Source organism: Amblyomma americanum, chromosome 5, assembly GCF_052857255.1.
Source record: "Amblyomma americanum isolate KBUSLIRL-KWMA chromosome 5, ASM5285725v1, whole genome shotgun sequence".
Lineage (NCBI taxonomy): Eukaryota > Metazoa > Arthropoda > Arachnida > Ixodida > Ixodidae > Amblyomma > Amblyomma americanum.
This window is the reverse complement of record NC_135501.1, coordinates 65,046,959-65,067,600: the sequence shown is the minus strand read 5'-3', so window position 1 is coordinate 65,067,600 and position 20,642 is coordinate 65,046,959. Positions and strand designations below refer to the sequence as shown.

The window sequence follows — 20,642 nt, the reverse complement described above, 5'->3', positions numbered from 1 at the left end:
CTCCAGACCAAACCATGGAGAGATGTGATCATGGCTTAGTCGTACTTTTTCAGCCATTTTCCGGCCAGTTCCAGCAAATACTGGGAGTATTTGGTTCTCGCAGCAACGTGAAGGCTGATATCCTTTCAAAGATTATTTTGGATGCAACATTAGCTGCTGAGAAAGCTGGCCTGTTTGTTAATTTTGTGACAACAGATGGTGCTTCGTGGAACCGAAGTATGTCGAGGCAGTTCGGCATCAAAGGAAGCCAGAAAAAAACTGTGTGCAAAGTCAAGCACCCAGTAGATGACAGTAGAAGCCTACATTTCCTGTCGGATTTTCCGCACTTGGTGAAATGTGTCAGAAACAGCGTTGTGAAGACCGGCCTTCAGATACCAGAAGGAAGAGTGAGGCCCGATGTGGTGAAAGAGGCGTGGAAGTGCGACAACAGAAATGTTGTGAGACTACAAGCAATGCCTCACGTGACAAAGGCGGTCATAGAACCCAATGGGTTCGAAAAAATGAAAGTAAATTATGCCTTCACTTTTTTCAGTGATGAGGTCCTAAGGGGGCTGTCGGCATACAAAAATGACATTGAAAGTATGTGTGGCAAAGGCTGCAGTGAACCAACAGTATCGTTTATACGTAGGATGTCTAAGCTCATCTCTGCAATGACATCAAGGTGGAGCCGCGATGCTATGCGTCCAAAATCGCAAGCTCTTGGTGAGGTGGAGAATTTTCTTCGCTACCTAAATGCTTGGGAAGCAGAAGTAAAGCTAGGCTTTATCAGTCAAGGAACTGCAGAGGGGCTACGTGTCACATTAAGCAGTACAATATCAATCCTTGACTATATCACAGGAAAGTTGGGTTATAAATATTTGCTAACGGCACGTTTGAGCCAAGACCCGCTAGAAAATATTTTTGGCATTTTAAGACAAATGTCCGGAAGTAACGTCCACCCGACCCCCACCCAATTCCTGCTTTCAGCAAACTGTCTCTCTTTTTGCAGTTTAGCAAAAGCACCAGGCAACGGAAATGTGTCACCAGCCGTAATCAAAAGCCTCTTAGGGAAATCCAAAAATTCAAAGGAAGCCCAGTCAAAGCTTGATCAGCTGATGGACATTGGATGCCTTAATGAGGTACATGAACTCCTTAATTCATGCGATATGATTTCTGACCACACTTCAACAGCTACTGCCAGAAGTGACTCAAGAATAACTTATTATGTCACTGGCTATGTTGCCCGCAAGATGCTTAGCAAGACAAAATGTGAAGAGTGCTCAAGAGCACTGCTGCTCCCTGCTGGGTGTGAGGCACCTAAAGAAGCCTGCCTCACGAAGGAAGTTGACAGGGGTGGATTACTTTACCCCTCTGAAGACCTCCAAGCCTTTGTTGCGAAGGTTGAAGACTCGTTCACTTATTGTTTTAGTCACAACACGCTAAAAGCAAATAGCTACCTTGATCTGATCTCTTGCCTGACACGAAACAGCCTAAACTTTGTCGGCTGCCCTCAACACAGGGAAGATGTGACAAACAGTCTAATTAAGTTTTATACACTAACAAGGCTGCACTTCCTTGTTAAAGCTCAAAACCGGGCAATGCAGGCAAGGAGACAGAGGATGCACTTCCTCAAGATGCGACGTGTTACTTGAGCTTATAATCTTATTTTATGAGTATCTGTTGCTTGTTTGCAAAATCTTCACGTGGTTTGCCGCATGTTTCCGAAACTAAAATAAACTCTTTTCTGCCTAAATGCGATGTTTTCTTTTTTTTCGGAAAGCTTTGAAGCCTCAAACATAACGTGCTAAATTGCGCTTGACTTTGATTAGAATCGACCATACTACTGGGAGCAAGCTGGTCATAACAGTAGGTGATAAAAAGCATTAATTAGCACATGTTCGACAGAACATTTCGGATCCACTCTGGCGCGTGTGATGTAAGGGCAGTGAGCCCCACTCGACAGCTAATTAGAAACGTCAGCGTCTCACTGCTAATAACGATGTTGCGAGTTCGATCCTCGCCGCGGCGGCTGCCTATGGGTAGAGACGAAATACAAACGCTCCCCTATGCTGTTATCGGCGGTCGTCTGCAACGGCGCACGTAGCCCATACTAGCCACCGTACAGTACGTCGTTTCACCTCAATTTACCGTGAATAGATTTAAAGAGTCATCGTCAACCGCTCATTTTGGAGTGACTATATTTATATAACTTTTCTTTCTGCAAAACCCGCGGATGCATGCGCTCGGCAGCGAGCATTGCAGCCGCTCCCCGCGTCCCGCCGTGAGCGAAGCGATCTAAGTGACGACAGCAGCGCCGCCGCTGCTGGCATGATTGCCTGCTTCGCTCCGCGGCCGCCCATGCTCTCACCTCCCCCTCTAGCCACCATAGCTCGGGTACAGTGTACTAGAAGGGGGCAGTGGGCTTACTCGCCGGCAGGTGCTATGCGAAGCGGTGGCTCCGCGAACGTCGACGCGTGGCCGCCGCGATCTGCTACGGCGGCGGCGCGCGCCTTTGCTCCGGCCGTCCCATTCGGCGCCTCGCCCAGCAGAAGAGTGTAATACTGCTAGTTCCCTAAAACGCCGCGAGGTGGCGGTCTTAGCCCTTTTCTCTTTTGTTACCTGCTCGCTTGTTATGTTTGGTGTACTGTGCTTCACGTTTACGATAATTAAACCAGTTTTGCGGACTAAGACGTATAGAGTCAGGTACCAGGAGATAGACACTTTGTGCATTGCGTGCGGAGAGGAGGAGGAAACGGCTGAACACGATACTTTTCTGTAAAGGGCTTCACCCTACAGTGGAAGGCAGCGGGGCTGACTTACCCAAGGCATTGGGGTTTAGGGATAGTGAGGGGAAAGTGGATTTTAAGAGGTTAGAAGTAACCAAGCGAAGGTTATCTGATTGGTGGCTAAAAGCAAGACAGGAGTAAAATTTCACAAGACATGGCTAGGTGGCTTGAGCCACCGCCCGATGTAAAGGGTTCAGCCGTATCCATCCATCCATCCATCCATCGTAGGGAGCCTACATGTCGCGCCCCCTCCCGGCTTAGGGTGGTGACTTCCTTTGACACAGCACATGCCGCCTCCCGCTAAGACCCATGTTGCCAGCGCGTGTGTTGTCATGGTTACGGGAAGACGCCGCGCCATCTTGTTCCCCGCCGTGCATAGGCGCGCATTAGCTGCTGCAGCAGTTGCGTCTTCATCGCCGTTCATCGTTGAGTGGGACAGTCATATGTTGTCGGTTGTTGCACTAAGTGCGCCAGGAAGCTTACGCAGCAGCAATGCCCGGGTGTTGCGTTCCGCAGTGCTCGAACCACTGCAGGAAGGGCACACGGATGTTTCGTTTCCCGGCTGACTCCAACCGAAGAAAACGTTGGCTGGCACAAGTAAAGCGAGACTGCTGGGAACCCACTGCTGCTTCTCGCATATGTTCTGTGAGTACCGTACCTTTTTCTCTTTTGTTACCTGCTCGCTTGTTATGTTTGGTGTACTGTGTTTCACGTTTACGATAATTAAACCACGGCCGCCTCGAACGGCGTGCGCGGCGTGGGTTTGATAACAGGCTACGCATTGCGGGCGTGGGTGCAATCTTCTCGTTAGTTTTTAGATGCGCTGGCGGCGTGTCTCGAGCACCAAGGGCGAGAAGCAACGGTTCGCATTCGCCCTCGCTGACTGTAATTCTCACGCGAGTGCACTCACGATATATTGGCGCCCGCTTCCTTGTTTGCGCTGTAATACATGCGCCAAGACTCATGTCAGAGAACATGACTGAGGTAGTGAAAATAAATTTCTACATCTCTCTGACATTGTACGCGTTCGCTGTTTCGTGAGCGCTGTGGTCGGAGGAACTTATTTTCAGTCAGGTCTGGTTATCTAGGCACCGTTCTGCTGTACGACGCTATTCGGTAGAAAAAGATTGGAAACCCAAGATCAGACTAAAAGAACACATTTTGTATATGCCCGGTTACTGGCATGCATATGAAGCCTTTAGGAAGCCCTTATCCAGTTTTTTTAGCTTGGCACTATAGCCTGGTAAAAGACAGCATGTGAAAACATTACAGCAGGTAGAAACAGCTCTGCAGTTGTAACGCTAGTCATGTTCCGGTTTGCAGCATTTGTCACAGTTATGTGCAGGTATGAATATACTTCTTGATGCTTATGAAGTACTTGCTGCCATTCATTTCAGGCACATTTTGAAGAAACAAGTTTCGAGCAAAACAGACAGGATGGCTTAAAGAAGCTAAGGCCAGATGCGGTTCCCACACTTTTTACTTATCGAGGTAAGCTTCTAATTTTGATCCATCTCTTAAATACAACTCTGCCTCATTCATATGAAATGTTTGCAAAGAAATTTGTCTACACGTATACGGTAGTGCTGTGGTTGCTTTGTGCAAGCTCAAAAATGTGCGCTCATCTGCTTTTAGAAGGCTGCAAAGAAAGGTTCATCACCATCAGCATTTCAAGGTCCATAGCAGGACGAAGCCTATCCTACTGACTTCCCTTTAACCGGTTCCTGTGCCATCTGTGGCCACATTATCCACACAAACTTCTTGGTCTATTGATATGGCTTTTATATCCAAGCATTCCTACAGCGCATGTTTGCATCAGCATCTAGATCCCTAGCTAGAAATTTGTTGGGATCCATGCAATTCATTTCTTGTAAAACTAAATCGCGGGCATAAAAAATTATGTATATTGCACGTTATTGTAGGATCATGCATTCGAACAGCACCTTCAAACATAAAATCACCTTAAGCCGTGTTTTAACGGCTTCTGCATTACCTCTGGCTCATTTTTCACTGTAGATTGAAAAAAAAATGAATGAATGACAATTGAAATCTTCCGTGTAAGCCATAAAGGTATAAAGTATGGCACTAAACAAAACTTTTGCCACCTAACTCTCTGCCTACCCCTACTATATTTGCTTTTCTTGAACACCCACTGCTTCCCTAAGGGACTACTGTTTATCTTCTCTACACATTGAATGCACTCATATATATGATACTAAGATCCAAAACGTAACACACAGATATAGCCTTGTATTCAAAGAGCACAAGGCCACCTATAGTGTGTTTATACTTTGTATAGCATCGTTTTTTCTTTATAATTCACCCGACGCCTGCGAGAAAGGGGGCGTCTAGAATCAAACAAATATCCTAAAGCAGACTGCATACTGTGCTGTCTCATTTGTTCTATGTCACCTGGCACAGAAGCTAAAATGGCAAAATTCAGGACGATTAGTAATTCTAGTTGCATCAATGGTACCTCAGCTGCTAACACAACCTGCTGTTGAGCACAATTTTGCACGACTGAATCATTGCCAGTTGTAGCATGCTTTCCGACGCTGTTAAATATGCACTGGCGGTAAGAAATCTAAAGCCCCCCAGTACAGCTTTGGGATCTTAAAACCCAACTGATATTACTACTCCTGAAGTTTATTTGGAAGTTTTATGCAGGTACTAGGTTGCTCTTCTGTAAATGCAGAATTTCTGCAGTTCTTGAGTGTAGTGCTACCCTATTGACTGAATTTTTTATTTCAGCCATCCCGAAACACCGGAAGCCTCCGAAGAAGCGGTCTTGCTTTCGTCCGGCCACGCCAACGCAAAGCCCAGTACTTGACCCCACCGCAAATGAACCATGTGGTAGTGCTGCTCTAGAGCCTGTCTTCGCATCAACAGCCGAACAAACACAAGACTCGGCTGTGAGTGACAGCATGAGTTCCCAGGACACTGTCAGTCCACTACAATGTGCTCAGGTACCAGGGTATGATCTACCTTTAACAACCACCTTGCTGCCGCCCAAAGCTGTCGACACTGTTATCTATGCAGACAGCGTTGCCCATTCCTTTCTGAGAACAGATAAAGCCAGTGGGGAAGATTCCACTGATGCAAGTCGACTTCCTCTGCCCGCAGCTTCACCCATGGAGGCCGAATCCTTAAGCGCTGAAAGGTCACAGCATAGTAATGAGCGATCAAGTAAAGAAATACCTCAAGCTGCATTCACACTTGGTTCAAGTACGGCTTCAACTGACTTGTCTCTTCAAAGACAGAATGCTGAGCTGAGAAAGAGAAATAAGGACTTGGCCCAAAAGTACAGAAACCTACAGAGGCTTCACGAGCAAACAAAGAGAAAACTGCGCAGTCTTGTAAAGAAGTCACAGTCGCCACAACAAAAAATGATAACCTTGGAACAATTACCGTTCCTCAAACACGACCAGAGAAGGGCTTTGACGGTGAAAACTACGAAGGGCCTTAAGTGGTCTGAGAAGACTATTCGAGAGGCCCTTCAAATAAAGCACGCATGTGGAACAGCAGGCTATGAATTATTAAGATCATTATCATATCCACTGCCATGCAATAGGACATTAATACGAAGGCTTCAAAATATTAAATTTTTGCCTGGAGTTCTTCATGAAGTTTTTAATGTCCTGAAAACCAAAGTAGCCACAATGCAAGACATAGAAAAAGACTGTGTGCTCTTCATGGATGAGATGGAAATCTCTCAAGGATTTGACCACGATCGCTCGCTTGATTGCTTTTTTGGGAGCACTACATTGCCGGAGTCCGCTACAGATGTTGCCAACCATGCTCTTGTGTTCATGGTTGGTGGCGTGAACACGAGATGGAAACAGGTTATCGCCTATCACTTCACTGGAAGGTCGATAGATGGCTCTATTTTGAAGGACATTGTGTTCCACTTGATTGAGCTTTGTTTTCAAATCTCGCTTAGAGTGCTTGTTGTCACAAGTGACATGGGAGCTGCCAACCGTGCAGTTTGGCGCCTGCTTGGCTTGTCCAACCACAGAAACTCACAGACTGTCTGCTGTATTCCGCACCCGCACCTCCGTGGCAGGCAACTATTCTTTATGGCTGACCCCGCCCACGTATTGAAGAACATCCGTGCCCAACTACTCCGAGTGGGAGAATTCACTCTGGGTGAAGAAACTGTTAAGGAACAAAGTCTTCCTTCTGGCACTGTCAAGGTGGAGCATGTTGAAGCAGTGTTGAAGTACGACTGTCAAAGTGAGCTGAAGATTGCAAATAGGCTGTCGGAAATCCACATCAGCAGTGGACATTTCACTACCATGAAAGTGAACATTGCTGTGCAATTGTTCCGTGAGGCTCCTGCTGCTATCCGATATTTAATCCAACAAAAAATTTTGCCCCCCGAAGCAGAGGCTACAGCGTGGTTTTTTAACCTCGTGAGCAGGTGGTACACCCTTATGTCGGCCAGACATCCGGTTGTTGCTCTGAGCGATATAGATCCTTCAAAGCATAAAGAGGCCACTGCGCTTTTGGAACTGACGTGCAGCACTTTCCGTCAAATGAAAATGGGAGCAACGGCACATTGGAAGCCTTCACAAGCTGGCCTTCTGGCATCGACCACTGTTGCTCTCAGCCTGTCGCAAGACCTCTTGGACAACCAAAGCTACAAGTATGTGCTTCTTGGCCGGCTCGTACAAGATTGTCTCGAAAACATATTCTCTGTTGAGACTCAAGAAGCCGGTCCCTAGTGCATACGACGTTAAGTGTGCACTGAAGCTGATTTGTGTTGGACAGTTCATGCACACACCTACAAATTCTAGCTACGAGGTTGATGACAGCTTGCATCTAGCTGACCTCCTTGACCCAACTATCCAGAGACATGAAGGACAAAACCAAGAGCCTGAAGAGCTAGAAAACCTGTTTGTGTGTGCTCTCACAGAAGCAGAATGTGACATTCTTGCTTATCTAGGAGGATTCCTGGTCAAGTCTGTCATGAAGTCCATTGGTAACTGTAGTGACTGCAAAAATGCCCTTGTTGGATATGCTACAAATCAGTATAGCAATCTTATTAAGCTTAAAGAGTACGTGAAAAATTCTGAGAACCTCATTTATCCAACGCAAGCAGTGATTAATGTCCTTATAGAATGTGAGGAGCAGTTTAAGACTTTTGCAGATATGAAGGAAATCATGGTGCTCAAAACCCCATTTGCTAGCATTCTGAATGCCCTGTGCAAGGCTGTCAAGTTGAACTTAGGTTGCTGTGAAACACATCATGCTCAGGCAGGGAAGGTCCTCCTGACAAAATATGTGAGGACAAGACTGAGGATCCATCTACGACAGCAGCATGCACAGAGGGTGGATGGAATGTCTAGCAAAACATGTGCCGCAACAAACCTGGTCTGAACTCTGAGAAGGATGGTAACATCATATGCTTAGATGCTTGCAGTCAGCTAGTTAATGATTTGGCCTTGCTTTCGTTGTTTTTCTATAGTTTGACACAACTCAAGAAAATAGGGGAGATGTCCTTAAAGAATTCTATCCAGCCAATGGCGCCAACCGATTTTCATGACACCATGTTTAATGCTGGGAAGTTGCATCGCTGGGAGTGGCAGATGAACGGCAGTTAACCGTGGCTTAATCGGATTGACCGCGTTGTCATGAAAATCGGTCACCGCTATTGGCTGGAGGGAAACGGTCGGGGGGCATCTGCCACTACTTCCTTGGGTTGTACCCGAATATAGCACTCTGACACTTTCACTGTGTATGTCGTGTGTACTTTGCTCGCCTGTAAATTGTTCACGTCTTTCAGCATATTTTTATGTCACCTCTCTGTAGCAAGCTGTTACTTGCAAATTGTGTGCACTAACCAATGAAGCTGCTTTGCTTCAGTCAGCATTTGGAAATAGCAAACTGATTTACAGTGCGTGCCACTAGTGTGTTCATCAAAGGTGAAGTTTTTAGGAGCAAGTGTTGGAACTAGATGCAAATGTGTAAACCACTGTTTCAAGTCTTTTGTGAAGTGCGTAACAGTCTTATTTTTGTGGCTGGAGCATCACTACCATGCCTTGCATTATTTAGGGGCTGTAAAACATACGCTCCCACAGAGTTGCCGTGGTGTTTCTCATTATCATTTGAGTTGTTTGCATTACTAGTCCTGCTAATTTAGCCCATTTATTGTGTCCTCTGTACTGCACTCATGCAATTTGTTCATGGCTATCAGTATATTTTGTTTTATGTAGAAGTGTTCATTGAGCAACGAAGCTGCTTTACTTCGGTCAATGTTTAAAAATAATAAGCCTGTTTGCAATTACACCATCAGTGTGCGCACCAGATATGTTTTACACGAGTGACTGATATGTGTACAAAAATTTCACTGGTTTCACAGATGCTGATAATGGAAGAATGTAATTTCATATGCACTTTAGCTGGCTGCGGATGCTTATATATTCTGTCAGTTTGCTTGAGAAAGAATATGAGCACCTCCCCTTTAATTGACAGTTGCCAGAAGTGTGTCGGCAATAAAAGAAGCTTCTTGAATGTTTACACGAAGGCGTCTGAAAATGTCATTTGGTTTCTTGATTTTAGGTTTTCTCACTTGTCTCATTGTTTGTATTGCTCCTCTTTCTCTGATTCCATTCCAGCAAGTCTCATGTTACACTCTGAACATTTGAGCCTCCTACTGAACACCCTGTGTAAGTTAGTTTCTCAGCACACGTGGAAAAATGGTAGGCAATGTGAAATGAAGCACTGCTTTAATGTTAACTCAATGGCAATCTGTACAAAACTAAGACGCTTACAACACTCGATTTTAATTTGTTAACATCAGCCTCAAGATTCCCTAAATTTTTTAAGTATGTTTATACCTTTTGCTGAAGCTACAGTGTGCTAGTATGGGGTTGCATAGCTCATTGCGTAGAGCATGTGTAATTGCTCACAGAAGAGCAAAATGCACAAACTAATGGTACATTGCACACGCAAATGCCATTGTGATGTCGGTAATAGAACTACTGGGGCACTTAAGTCTCTTCCCGTGCTGTGAACGCATAAGCATTAGGTGCTACTGTTTTGCTTCTGTTGCGTGGTTTTATTTTGAACCTACATAGACCAGCGTTAGCTCGGTTTACCGTTCCATTTTCGATTCTACTCATCGAGACCTTTCAACGATATATGACGATGCTATAGCATTAGGTTCAATTTTAAATCAAATAAATAATTAATGGTAATTAAGACCTGCGATTACTCCGGTGGAATTATACTCGACATAAGCTATCCAACGATATATAGCTTGATGATGGAGCATAACGATTGATTTTTAATCACGGTTATCTAATTAATGGTCGGTAAGACAAGATTAGTTCAGTGCAATTGTACTCAACATAAGCTATCCAGCGACTTAGTGATGTAGCGTAAATTTCAATTACATTACAATTAACTAATTACCGGTAATTAATTGAGACCTACAATTAGTCCGGTGTAATTATACTCGACATAAGCTATCCAACGATAGAACACTTGCGGCGATTATGCCCGACATAAGCTACACAGCCACTACGGCCACATTCTGTACAGGCCGCGCATGAACCAAGTAATTGATAAGCATTAAAAAGTGGGCCTGCGTAATCTTTTGATTACCGTCATAACATTAAATTCTGAACGCCCAACACCTAAGCTCGGTTAGTGCTCATCGTGAGGAGGAACCCTTTTTACGTAATTGATAAGCGCTGCCTTTTGGCGCGATGACGCGCGCAGAGGAGAGACCCGTTCGGAGTGTAATGCACCGTCGCTGAGAACTGCTCTATGTCGTCGGAACGGCGTCATCTGTTGGTACTAACTTCGAAAGAAACGCCGATAAACTAGAATATAAACTAATGTTGTAGATCGCCCCAGCGACCACGCCACTGAAAGCCGGGGATGCTCTCTTCAAGGGGAACAACATGGCTGCCCGTCATGTTTAGCGGCCGTTTTCGGCAACACTGGGAGAGATGTCACCACCCTAAGCCAGGCGGCAGGCGGCATGTATGTAGGCTCCCTAAAGCATCGAGAGGCGCTCGCCCGGCCGGCACTGCCTGCACTTTCAGCCGCTGCACCAGCTTTGTTGGTGTGCTTCGACGCTGAATGTTTTTTTCTGACTCTTTCCTGAAGCGACCAAGAAGTTGAGGTACGTTGTTAAACAGTTGCGAATTGCTTCTGCATGCAGCTTTTGTGGTAATATAAGAGTTGATGGGTGCAACGCAGGCTTTCACCGTGCAGCATGTCGTCTAAATTGCATGCCATCGCGCTGAGTTTTTTCTTTATGAGTGTGTGCACGTGTTACAAAAGTTGCCGCGCTATATGACTGCGAAGCTCTCGCTGGCTCGAACAACATAATGAATCTAGATAAGCGCTCGCGTATTACTTATACGCCACTACAGTAGTCAGTAGTTCTGAGCTCAGCTATTTTGCTCTCGAAGCAAGAATTACTCCCAAGCTTTGCTTTGGTATGATGCATATGTGAACGTGGTTTCCCGTAGCTAATATGATCCTGCTATTGCATTATTTGTTGTGTGATGAAAACTGCACAGTTATCTGCCATTATAGCTTTGCACTGCAATGCTGTTTCATTATTTTTCAGACAAATGTACTGCTGTGTGCCGCTCCGGCCGGAAAAAGAAAGGGGGACTAAGTTTTCATGAATTCCCTGCGAATGAGGAACGTTGTCAAGCATGGCTGAAGGCCATATCAAGAAAAGATTTTGTGCCAAATGACAAGTCCGCAAGCAGTGTCGTCTGCAGCCTTCACTTTTTAGAATCGGATTATTCTTCGGGGTCCGCAAAGGTGCGGCGCCTGAAACGGGACGCTGTTCCCAGCGTGTTCGCCGGTTACCCGAGCTACATGCAGCCACAACAGCCAAGAAAAAGACGCAAGTTGGAGCGACTGCCGCAGGATACTCCTCCAGATCTGAAAAGGACAGCTAATTTATCGACCGGCCATGATGAAGCTGCTAATACAGCCTGTGCTCGCGAAAAAAAACAGAGGCGATTCGTCGGCTTCTGCCTGCTCGTTTCCTCTAGTTTATCAAGATAGCCTGACTCACACACCTTTGGAAGGAGATGAAGAAGCAAATCCTAAAGGTGCACAATATGAGGAAAGAAGTGCACAAGATGCAGTCGGTGAACTGCCGCAGTCTAGAGGGACAGCTGATTGCGCAACGCAAACCACCGATGACCTCCTTCCGCGCAAGCAGTCAGATTCATGGAATATCAACCGAATGAGAGTGCAGTTATTTAGGAAAGCAGATGCTATGAGGAGACTGCAACAAGAAAACAGGCGCCTAAAAAAAAGGCTCAATGGTTTTGAAAACCACACTCTGCCCACGGCTCTGAGAAAGTGCTTGGACAAGGTGGGCACATCTCTGTTTTGCTTAAAAGACTGCCTAATAGAACAGATCGGCAACGCGTCAAGGCAACGGCCCGTGTGGTCACCAGACTTTGTCCGTGAATGTGTAGTTTTGTACTACTTGTCCCCGAAGGGATACCGCTACATACGTAACAGAGGCCTATTGAAACTGCCTTCAAAAAATACGCTCCTTCGCTATGTTGGCAAATCCAACAGTGAAAGTGGAATCACGCCAGTGATGAAAGAACGCCTAAAGGAAGAGGTGGGGCAACTGAATGAGCAAGCGCGATTTTGCTCAATTATTGTAGATGAAATGGCTATAAGTTCTAAATACATTTACGATCGCAAGATGGACTGCTTTTTTGGTCAGCAGACTGTGAAAGATGTTGGGACAGAAGAGAATGTAAACAACATCGTGCTTGCGAACAAAGTGCTGTGTTTTGTTGCAACAGGCCTATCCACGTCGTACAAAATTCCTTGTGGCTTTTTCTTCACTAACCGATTGAGTGGAAAGCTCTTGTATCACCTGACACAAGAAGTGATTGCTGAAGTTGAGAAGTGTGGGCTCTACGTCACCCGAATTGTAACCGATAACCACAAGATTAACGTTACAATGATGCGCCACCTGGGCAACGGCTCCCTCAAGCCAGTGGTCAGTCATCCATGCGATCCAAAAAGACGCCTTTTCTTGTCCTTTGACCAGTGTCATATTATAAAAAACGTGCGAAGCCTTTTGCTGGAGGGGGACATGACGGATGGAAGCCAGCCAATTACTGGGCAATTTGTGAAGCAGCTCTATGTTCTTCAAAAACACGAAATCGTAAAACCAGTTCGATTTCTGACACAGAAGCATATAGAGCCTACGAATTTCGAGAAAATGCATGTGGGAAGAGCCGTGCAACTATTTTCTGATGAAGTCATCTCGGCGCTTTCCTTTTTGAAAGACTATCCCGGTTACCACCCTCAGGCGGAACAGTTCAGAAATGCAGACGCAACAGTATTCTTCATGAAGATGATACAGAAGTGGTTTTCTATCCACAATGTGGAAAACCGAACAGCCCATGTGCATAAGAGGAAGCCTGACCAAATGCACTTCTTTTGCGCTACTGACGAACGCCTACAGTGGCTGGAGGAGGAGTTTCCCAACTACCTCGAAACTATCTGCAACGCCTGTAAAAGTAGCGGGAAAAAGTTTCTTAGTGCTGAAACTTATGAAGCTCTTTTGCTAACAAGCAAATCCACTGTATTATGCATTAAGTACCTCCTCGAGAACGGCTTCTTTTATGTTTTAACAAGGAACCTCTCAAGCGACCCCGTTGAGCTCCTCTTCAGTTCTTTGCGCCAAATGTCTGGCGGTAACGACTGTCTGGATGCTAGAGCCGTGACTTTTGGCCTGGAGAGGATCTTGCGGACTAGCAGCCTTTGCCCATCACAAGCTTCAAACATTGAAAACGGACAGACTGTTTTGAGGTAGGCATATGTTCTTCAAGCTCTTGAACAAGTTCTCATAGTTGTGAACAGTCACTCTCTCTTGTTGAAAAATAGAGAGCTTATCCCTCTTTAGTCCCTTGCACGACTACGATTTCACAATGCAAGTGTTGTAGCCTGCGCGCTGGCTGGAAGTTTTTACAGTTCAGACAACATCAGCATGCAAAACCTGCTGTGCTCATGGGCAATGTTACAAGCTTTTTTGTGTTTATTTGGCTCCTGCTTACTAGGTGTGGTAACTATTTTACACATATTGCAGTATACATGGTGCCCCCCTGATTGCGGCGTCCTCTGAACAAGATGCTCCAGCTGAAGCAACAGTGCAGGCAACCACACATGTTTCGACCGAAACAGTGCAAGTTGCCTCAACCAGGTATAGGTTGCATGAAATGATTTCCAAGAGCTTATGCTTCATTAGCTCCTAGTTTGCCAGTAGTCATCTGTCTAGCACATATATCTGTCTCATAAGAATTGTATACATATGTTTCAGGTGCACGGGAACTGAAGATTTTGTAAAGGAAATCGATGAGCTCTTCACATCCTTGAAAGCGATGCCTCGTAAGTGCCCACTCGTTCACCTACTCCACCCATGAAGTGCAACCAAAAAGCGACCACTTTGCTTTATGTTAAGGCTATAATAACTGAGTGGCAACAATGCCTATGATTTGAAAATTCGGGATACTAATATGGGCATTTTCTATTTCAGTGCAGCGGCCGCCATCAAGCATCACAAATGCCAGCATCGCTTACCTAGCAGGGTTCGTGGCGAGGGCTGTTGAAGAACGCAGAACGTGCAGCTTCTGCCCTGCCCTCCACCAGTCGGATGGGAGTCCGTTGCTGATGGGGCTCATTAGCCTACAGTCAAGGGGGTGTTAACCTACCCAAGATCAGAGCTCGTGAGCGTTCTTGTGGCCATTAAGAAGGCTGTTGATATTGCCTTGCCGCATATAAAAAAAAGCAACGTGCGGCAGCAGCTGGCTGAGCTATTACTTCCGAGAATTCAGCAATGCCCTCTCTTTGTTTGCGAAGCGAGGGAGGACCACGCCGCAAGCACAGTATCTGTGGTGTTCGATAAGTTCGTGAGGCCACTCTTATCTAACGTAGGCGCTACTGTCACAGACAGGGCAGCCTACCGCAAAAAGCTCGCCAGCAAGCCGCTCCACAGGAAAGTGCTCCGTGTTTAGAGTTAACACTATGTGAGAAACATTATAGATCTCCTTTAATATTTGTAAATAAAGTATTGTATATCCTATGTATCTCCAAATAATTTATTTGTCCTCATTTTTGCTTACAGCGCGCGGAAAAAAGAAGTCTAAATTTGCCTTGGTTCAATCCGTATGCGCCGAAAAATGCATTCCAGGCTGTTGTGCACGGCCCTGCCCAACATTCGGCAGGGAAAATGTATCGGGTGATATCTACAAGCGCCGAAAGCAAACGTTTATTGGATGCATTAAAGTTTAAATCAAATATCATTGCTGCACAGGAAAACCGACAGAACTCTCATTTCTCTCTATAATTTAATACCCCTGTCACACGGGCACTCTAAAGGCACTTTGAACTAATGCTCCTTTAAGCTCCCAAAGGAGCACTACTTCAAGGGAGTTCGTCCGTGCTACACGGTCGGGGAACGACATTCGCAAGAAGTTTTTAGCGCCCTCATCGGCGAAAAGCGTTATTTAAATTGCAAACCTCACTGCACATGTAAATACATAAATGTCACATTTTTTTAGTAAATTAGTCTTATAACCATATTATGTTAAAGCAACGCAATTTTAACTGCAATAATGACATGATTTTCCAAGTACAAAGCATAACATCACAGTGCTGGCCACACTGAGCCCAACTCGCTCTTATATCTGGAACGAGAGTATGGCGTGGTGAGACTGCCACAAAACAAATGATCTCATATTTTAAAACACCAATAATCTTATGAACTGAATTTATAAAACGAAAATTGAACGTTTCTTTTCTCAATTTATTTATGCTGTTAACTCGCTGGCAGAGAGAGTACTCCCTTGAAGCCTCAAAGGACGAACTCGAGCTGCCTTGTTTCGAAGCTCCTTTGAGCTAGGTGTCCTTTGGCGCGTCCGTGTGGCAGCGCGCGTTCGTCCTTAGAGTAATGGAGCATTAGTTCAAAGTACCTTTACAGTGTCCGTGTGACAGGGGTATAAGGCTCTAAACTAATTTTTACCGGAATAGCAAAATTAAAATAGACCGCTGTGCTCAGATGTAAAGTACTTCATGTTTTGTGCCATATACAAATGCAAAAATAAAAAATACGTGCGTGTTGCACAACGAACACTCTAATGGCGATCTGCTTCCGAATTTAGGAAGATATTACACCAGCAAGCTACCACGTCCTTTGCCGGCGCTGCTGTGCGGCAATTTTCAAGCGCGCATCGCACACAGGCCTGCGACAACTGCGTTTTCGTGGTACACGCAGGGAAAGCGAGCATTAGGGAGCCTATATGCCGCGCGCCTCCGGCTCTCTAGCGAGCATGGGTTAAGCGCGCCACCGTGCGGCGAGAGGAGCAGTCGCACCGCTCTCTCGAATTACGCTCTCTCCGTGCGAATGGGATGGCCGGAGCAAAAGCGCGCTTCGATCGCGGAGGCCACGGTCGACGATATGTGCTTCTCCGAGAGGCCGAGCGGCGGCGCTAGTGTCGGCTTCAATGTAGCAGCAGCGGCCCGCGCGCGCATTTGCCTCAGCGGAGCTGCGTTTGTTTGCTGTGGACGTCGTCGCGTGTGTTTTTTCGTGCAGTGTTTTTGTCACGCACAGCATGAAGACATAAGTGTGCTTTTACTGGGACTAAGATATGCCGCGACATCGGCAAAACCACTGTTACGCGCCCGGGTGCCAAACGGGCTACGTGTATGTGAAGGGTGGACAGAAGTTGTCTCTGTTTGGCGTCCCGAAGGACGAAAACAGGCGGAAAGAATGGGAAAAGAACCTCCACAGAGCTGACAAGCCCTTGGACGACACGAGCGCAGTGTGCGAGCTCCATTTCGAGCCGCTTTATGTGCTCAGGGATTATGTGCACGTAATCCAAGGCAAAGAGGTGAGGATAGCTCGTGGGAAGCCGATTCTCCGCGCCGATGCCGTGCCAACCATACTACCCAATTTGCCGACCTACCTAACTAAGAAGCCGACACAAGAGAGGACCGCTCGAAAGAGGAAAAGGTCAGAAACGTCCGACGGACAACCAAAGCCCGCTTTCTGCCCGTTCGATAATGCTGTGGCCGTGCCGTCTTCTCCTACCGAGGACGCAGTTGATACGCAGGAGAACAGCATCGAGCACCAATTCCTGTCGCGAACAAGCCTTCAAAAGTGCCCATCAGCGTGTACATTTTCCGCTTGCGATGATCAGTTCTGGTTAAATTTGGAAGTGCCATCGGTATACTGGAGCAAACACAGCTTTCCCGGCCACGCCGGTGTCGTATACTGCACGGCCGTGTTGACCTCCAATGCTGAAGTGCTCTCCGAGAAGGTAGTGATGTTTTTTGAGTCTCAGTCTGCCACATGCTGCAAAGTGCTTGCTAGAGGCGTTTTGATAAAGGAAGGCCCAGTACAGGGCAAAACGGAGGCAGAGGACGTGTTGAGAAAGGCGGACTAGATGCAGCTGTGTGTGGGCGCAATGAAACATGAAGACTATGATGAAGCTCTCTTCACAACCAAGCTAAAGGACCACGTGCTGACGCGCCAAGGACTGTACTACAGCAGCAATTGCCTAGGCCAGGTGCCTAAACAAGGTACTTATCATTTCTTTATTCATGAATAATGGCACATAATGCAGCCATTATAGATGTGTTTGTGCCTTACCATGCTTTCATGCTTTTCCAGGTATCTCATGTGTCTCCTGCCGGTACCTGAAGCGAGCTTTGCTCACACGGCGATCCCGAGTCCAGCGTAAAACCACTAAGGCACGCCACAGCATTGCTCATAAACTGAAAACTGCAGTAAGAAAGAACAAGAGACTTTCCACTCGTCTTGCTGATACAAGAGAAAGCCTTGTGAACATACAAGAGCAAGTTGCAGCAAAAAAAGATGTTCTTCAAGAGCAAATTGAGAGCCTTACACCCCGGCAGCAAGAAGCTGTTAAACACTGCTTTGCAGCAGCTAAAGTCAAACCAAATGGCCTTCGGTACAGCAAAAGCTGGCTACTTGACTGCATCATAATGAAGATGAAGAGTCCCCGCTTATATGAGCACTTGAGAAAAAACAAAATCCTTGCCCTGCCAAGCAAATCAACACTGAAACGTTATGTATCCATTTACCGTACACTTTTTGGCTTCAATGAGAAAATCCTGAAGAAACTGAAATCTAAGACAGCGGAGCTCGACATCAGCAAGAGGCATGGAGGATTGCTCATTGATGAGCTCAAACTTTCTGAGAATTTGTCCGTGAGGAGCACTGGTGCAATTGAAGGCTTCGTAGACTTGGGGCCGTTTACCACACAAAAGGACAAGAGCACACCATCTGATCATGGCATGGTAGTCCTTTTTGTACCATTTCAAGGAAAATGGAGTCAAGTCATTGGCTGCTTCGCGACGAACGGCAACATGAAAGCAGACATCCTCGCCAAAGTCATAATAGAAGCCACAATACTGGCAGAAAAAAGTGGACTCTGTCGATTTTATTACAACTGACGGTGCAAGCTGGAACCGGAAAATGTGGAGGATGATGGGAATACGTGCAACGGCCACTTCAGTTAACTGCATGGTCCAGCACCCCTCTGACCCAACGCGAAACTTGTTCTTCATTTCAGATTTCCCGCATCTTATTAAATGCCTTCGAAACTGCGTGTTGAATGGTTTCAACACCCCAGCTGGCCATGTAAGTTGCCCCCTATGTGTACTATGTACTTTCTATTCTTAAATTGCAGCACATTACACCTAGTTTCTTAGTGTTGAACTCTTAATTTTACTGTGCAGCACAGTATGTTTTATTCAACTCTTTCGAATATGTCATGCATGAGGGACTATAGGACTAAATTTGTCTAAAGGGCAGCTACTTTTCTGCTGTTGGTCTATCATCTTAGGGTTTACGTGGAACATAGGACTTGATTTAGTTGGAGAACATTTAACTGGACGGCATCTGACTTAGCTGAATGATTTCCATCCTTGCTACAACCAGCATGCACTGCTCTAAATGACCTGTTTTGTCTTGGAATTATTCTGCAGGTCACCATGCGGCCGGTAAGGGAAGCCCACAAAATTGATGCTAATAATGTGACACTCAAAGCAATGCCTGGAATCACAGTGTCATCTGAACCCAAATGGCTTTGAAAAAATGCGGGTGAGCTACGCTTTTCAACTGTTTGGCCCGAAAGTCCTCCGAGCTTTCCACCTCTACAGGAACGAGCTGGACACGATATTTGGAACCATAAGCGCCACTTGGGAATTCTTCAGGTAACCATACTACCACAAGTTTTTCAGTAGGCATTCCTTCAAGCGAGGATTTATTAATTTTACCATTTTGAAGTTTTTGCCTAGCTACATAGCCTTGGCTGCAATTTGAAAGGCCATGTCAACAATACTTAAAGCAATATTGTTTTATGCTCTTTTTTTTCAGCAAGATCAGCCAGCTGATATCAGTCATGACGTCACGGTATGCTGCTGAAGCCCTTCGGCCAGACTCCCTGAAGACAAGAACTCTCAAGGAATTCCTATCTTACCTTGACCAGTGGGAAAAACACGTCAAAGGAACAGGAGGGTTTTTAAGTGACTCCACAGCAGTTGGCCTGCGTGTCACTATTTCAAGTACTCTTGAATTGCTTGCGTATTTAACAACTAAAGTTGGGTACAGGTTTATGATGACGTCAAGGACCAGCCAGGACCCGCTCGAGAATTTCTTTGGAACTGTGAGGCAGGCTTCGGGCAACAATGACCACCCAACTCCAACACAGTTCCTGATCACTGTAAATTGCCTTTCTTTTTACGGTCTAGTTAGGTCAGTCAGTGAAGGAAACTGCGAGGAAGGTACACTGGCCTCCTTACTGGAAGCTGATTCTCTTGAAGCATCAGGCGACAGAAATGAGTGCAGCCAAAGTGTAGCTAGCACTACAGCCACAGAGGCCACAAACGCAGTGCCGCAGCATGGCACGGACCTGCAGCTTTCAAACGACCACAACCAGCACGTGGCCAGAAGCGACTCAAGGCTTACTTACCACATTGCGGGCTATGTTGCGCGGAAGTGTGCTGTCAATGCAAGTACAAAATGCCAAGAATGTATCAAGCTGCTCACTATGACTCCACCAGGCGAAAGTTTCCAACTTGCCCGACTGACGAACTACTGTGACCGAGGAGGTCTCCTCCATCCCTCCAGTCATTTGTACGTGTTTGTGAAGAAGCTGGAGGATCTCTTCACCGAATGTTTCAGTCAGAGCGAGCTACATTCTGATAGCATAATGGATATGCTGGCAGTTGTTCAGAACAGACTTTCGCTCGAAGTCGGTTGCAGTGCACATGCTCCTTCCCTCACAGCAAAAATAATTAGTTTTTATGCTGTCACACGTCTGCATTTCTATGTGAAAGGCATTAACAGCGACAAGGCAGGAAAGCGGCAGAGGGCCAAACAGCTCAAGTTGAGCCGTTGCACATAAGATGCTGCGTGACTCATTGGCTGGGTGTTGAACTTTACTTATTTGAAATAAAAGCTTTGTGTAAGCAACAAACAGCCTTATCTTTATTTTATTTACTCTTATATTGCTGTAGACAAGCATGGCACGATTGTTACTGCATGGTGGGTAACATTCTACTGTCACACGTGAAACAACCAACCTAGGTGAAAAAAGAAAATATTTAAGCCATATATGCAATTTCATTTCGGCAAAGCAATTGCAGAAACCTCATAGCATGCCTGCTTTTTTTTTTAGCTTGGCTAGGAGGTATGGGCGCACTGTTTTCTAATTCACGCGGGGATTACCAGACAATCTTCATAAAAATCATTTTGGGTTAGTGCAACACCATATGAAACGGTATATTTGGTCCCCGACACTGTAATTCAAGATTTTTTACTATATATATCTTTTAACGGTT

General features: G+C 45.8%; 1 long non-coding RNA gene and 2 pseudogenes across 1 annotated transcript; all 3 read left to right on the top strand.

The window, feature by feature from the left end:
- The first annotated feature begins 3,309 nt into the window (after window positions 1–3,309).
- On the top strand, window positions 3,310–5,951 carry LOC144134754 (uncharacterized). Its single transcript, XR_013315241.1, has 3 exons — window positions 3,310–3,410; window positions 4,163–4,256; window positions 5,517–5,951. It is a non-coding gene; the product is annotated as an uncharacterized LOC144134754 (long non-coding RNA).
- An 8,331-nt stretch (window positions 5,952–14,282) lies between these two features.
- LOC144132497 (uncharacterized) lies at window positions 14,283–14,817 on the top strand (annotated as a pseudogene).
- Window positions 14,818–16,420: 1,603 nt separating this feature from the next.
- Window positions 16,421–17,781, top strand: LOC144133926 (uncharacterized; annotated as a pseudogene).
- The last annotated feature ends 2,861 nt before the right edge of the window (window positions 17,782–20,642 follow it).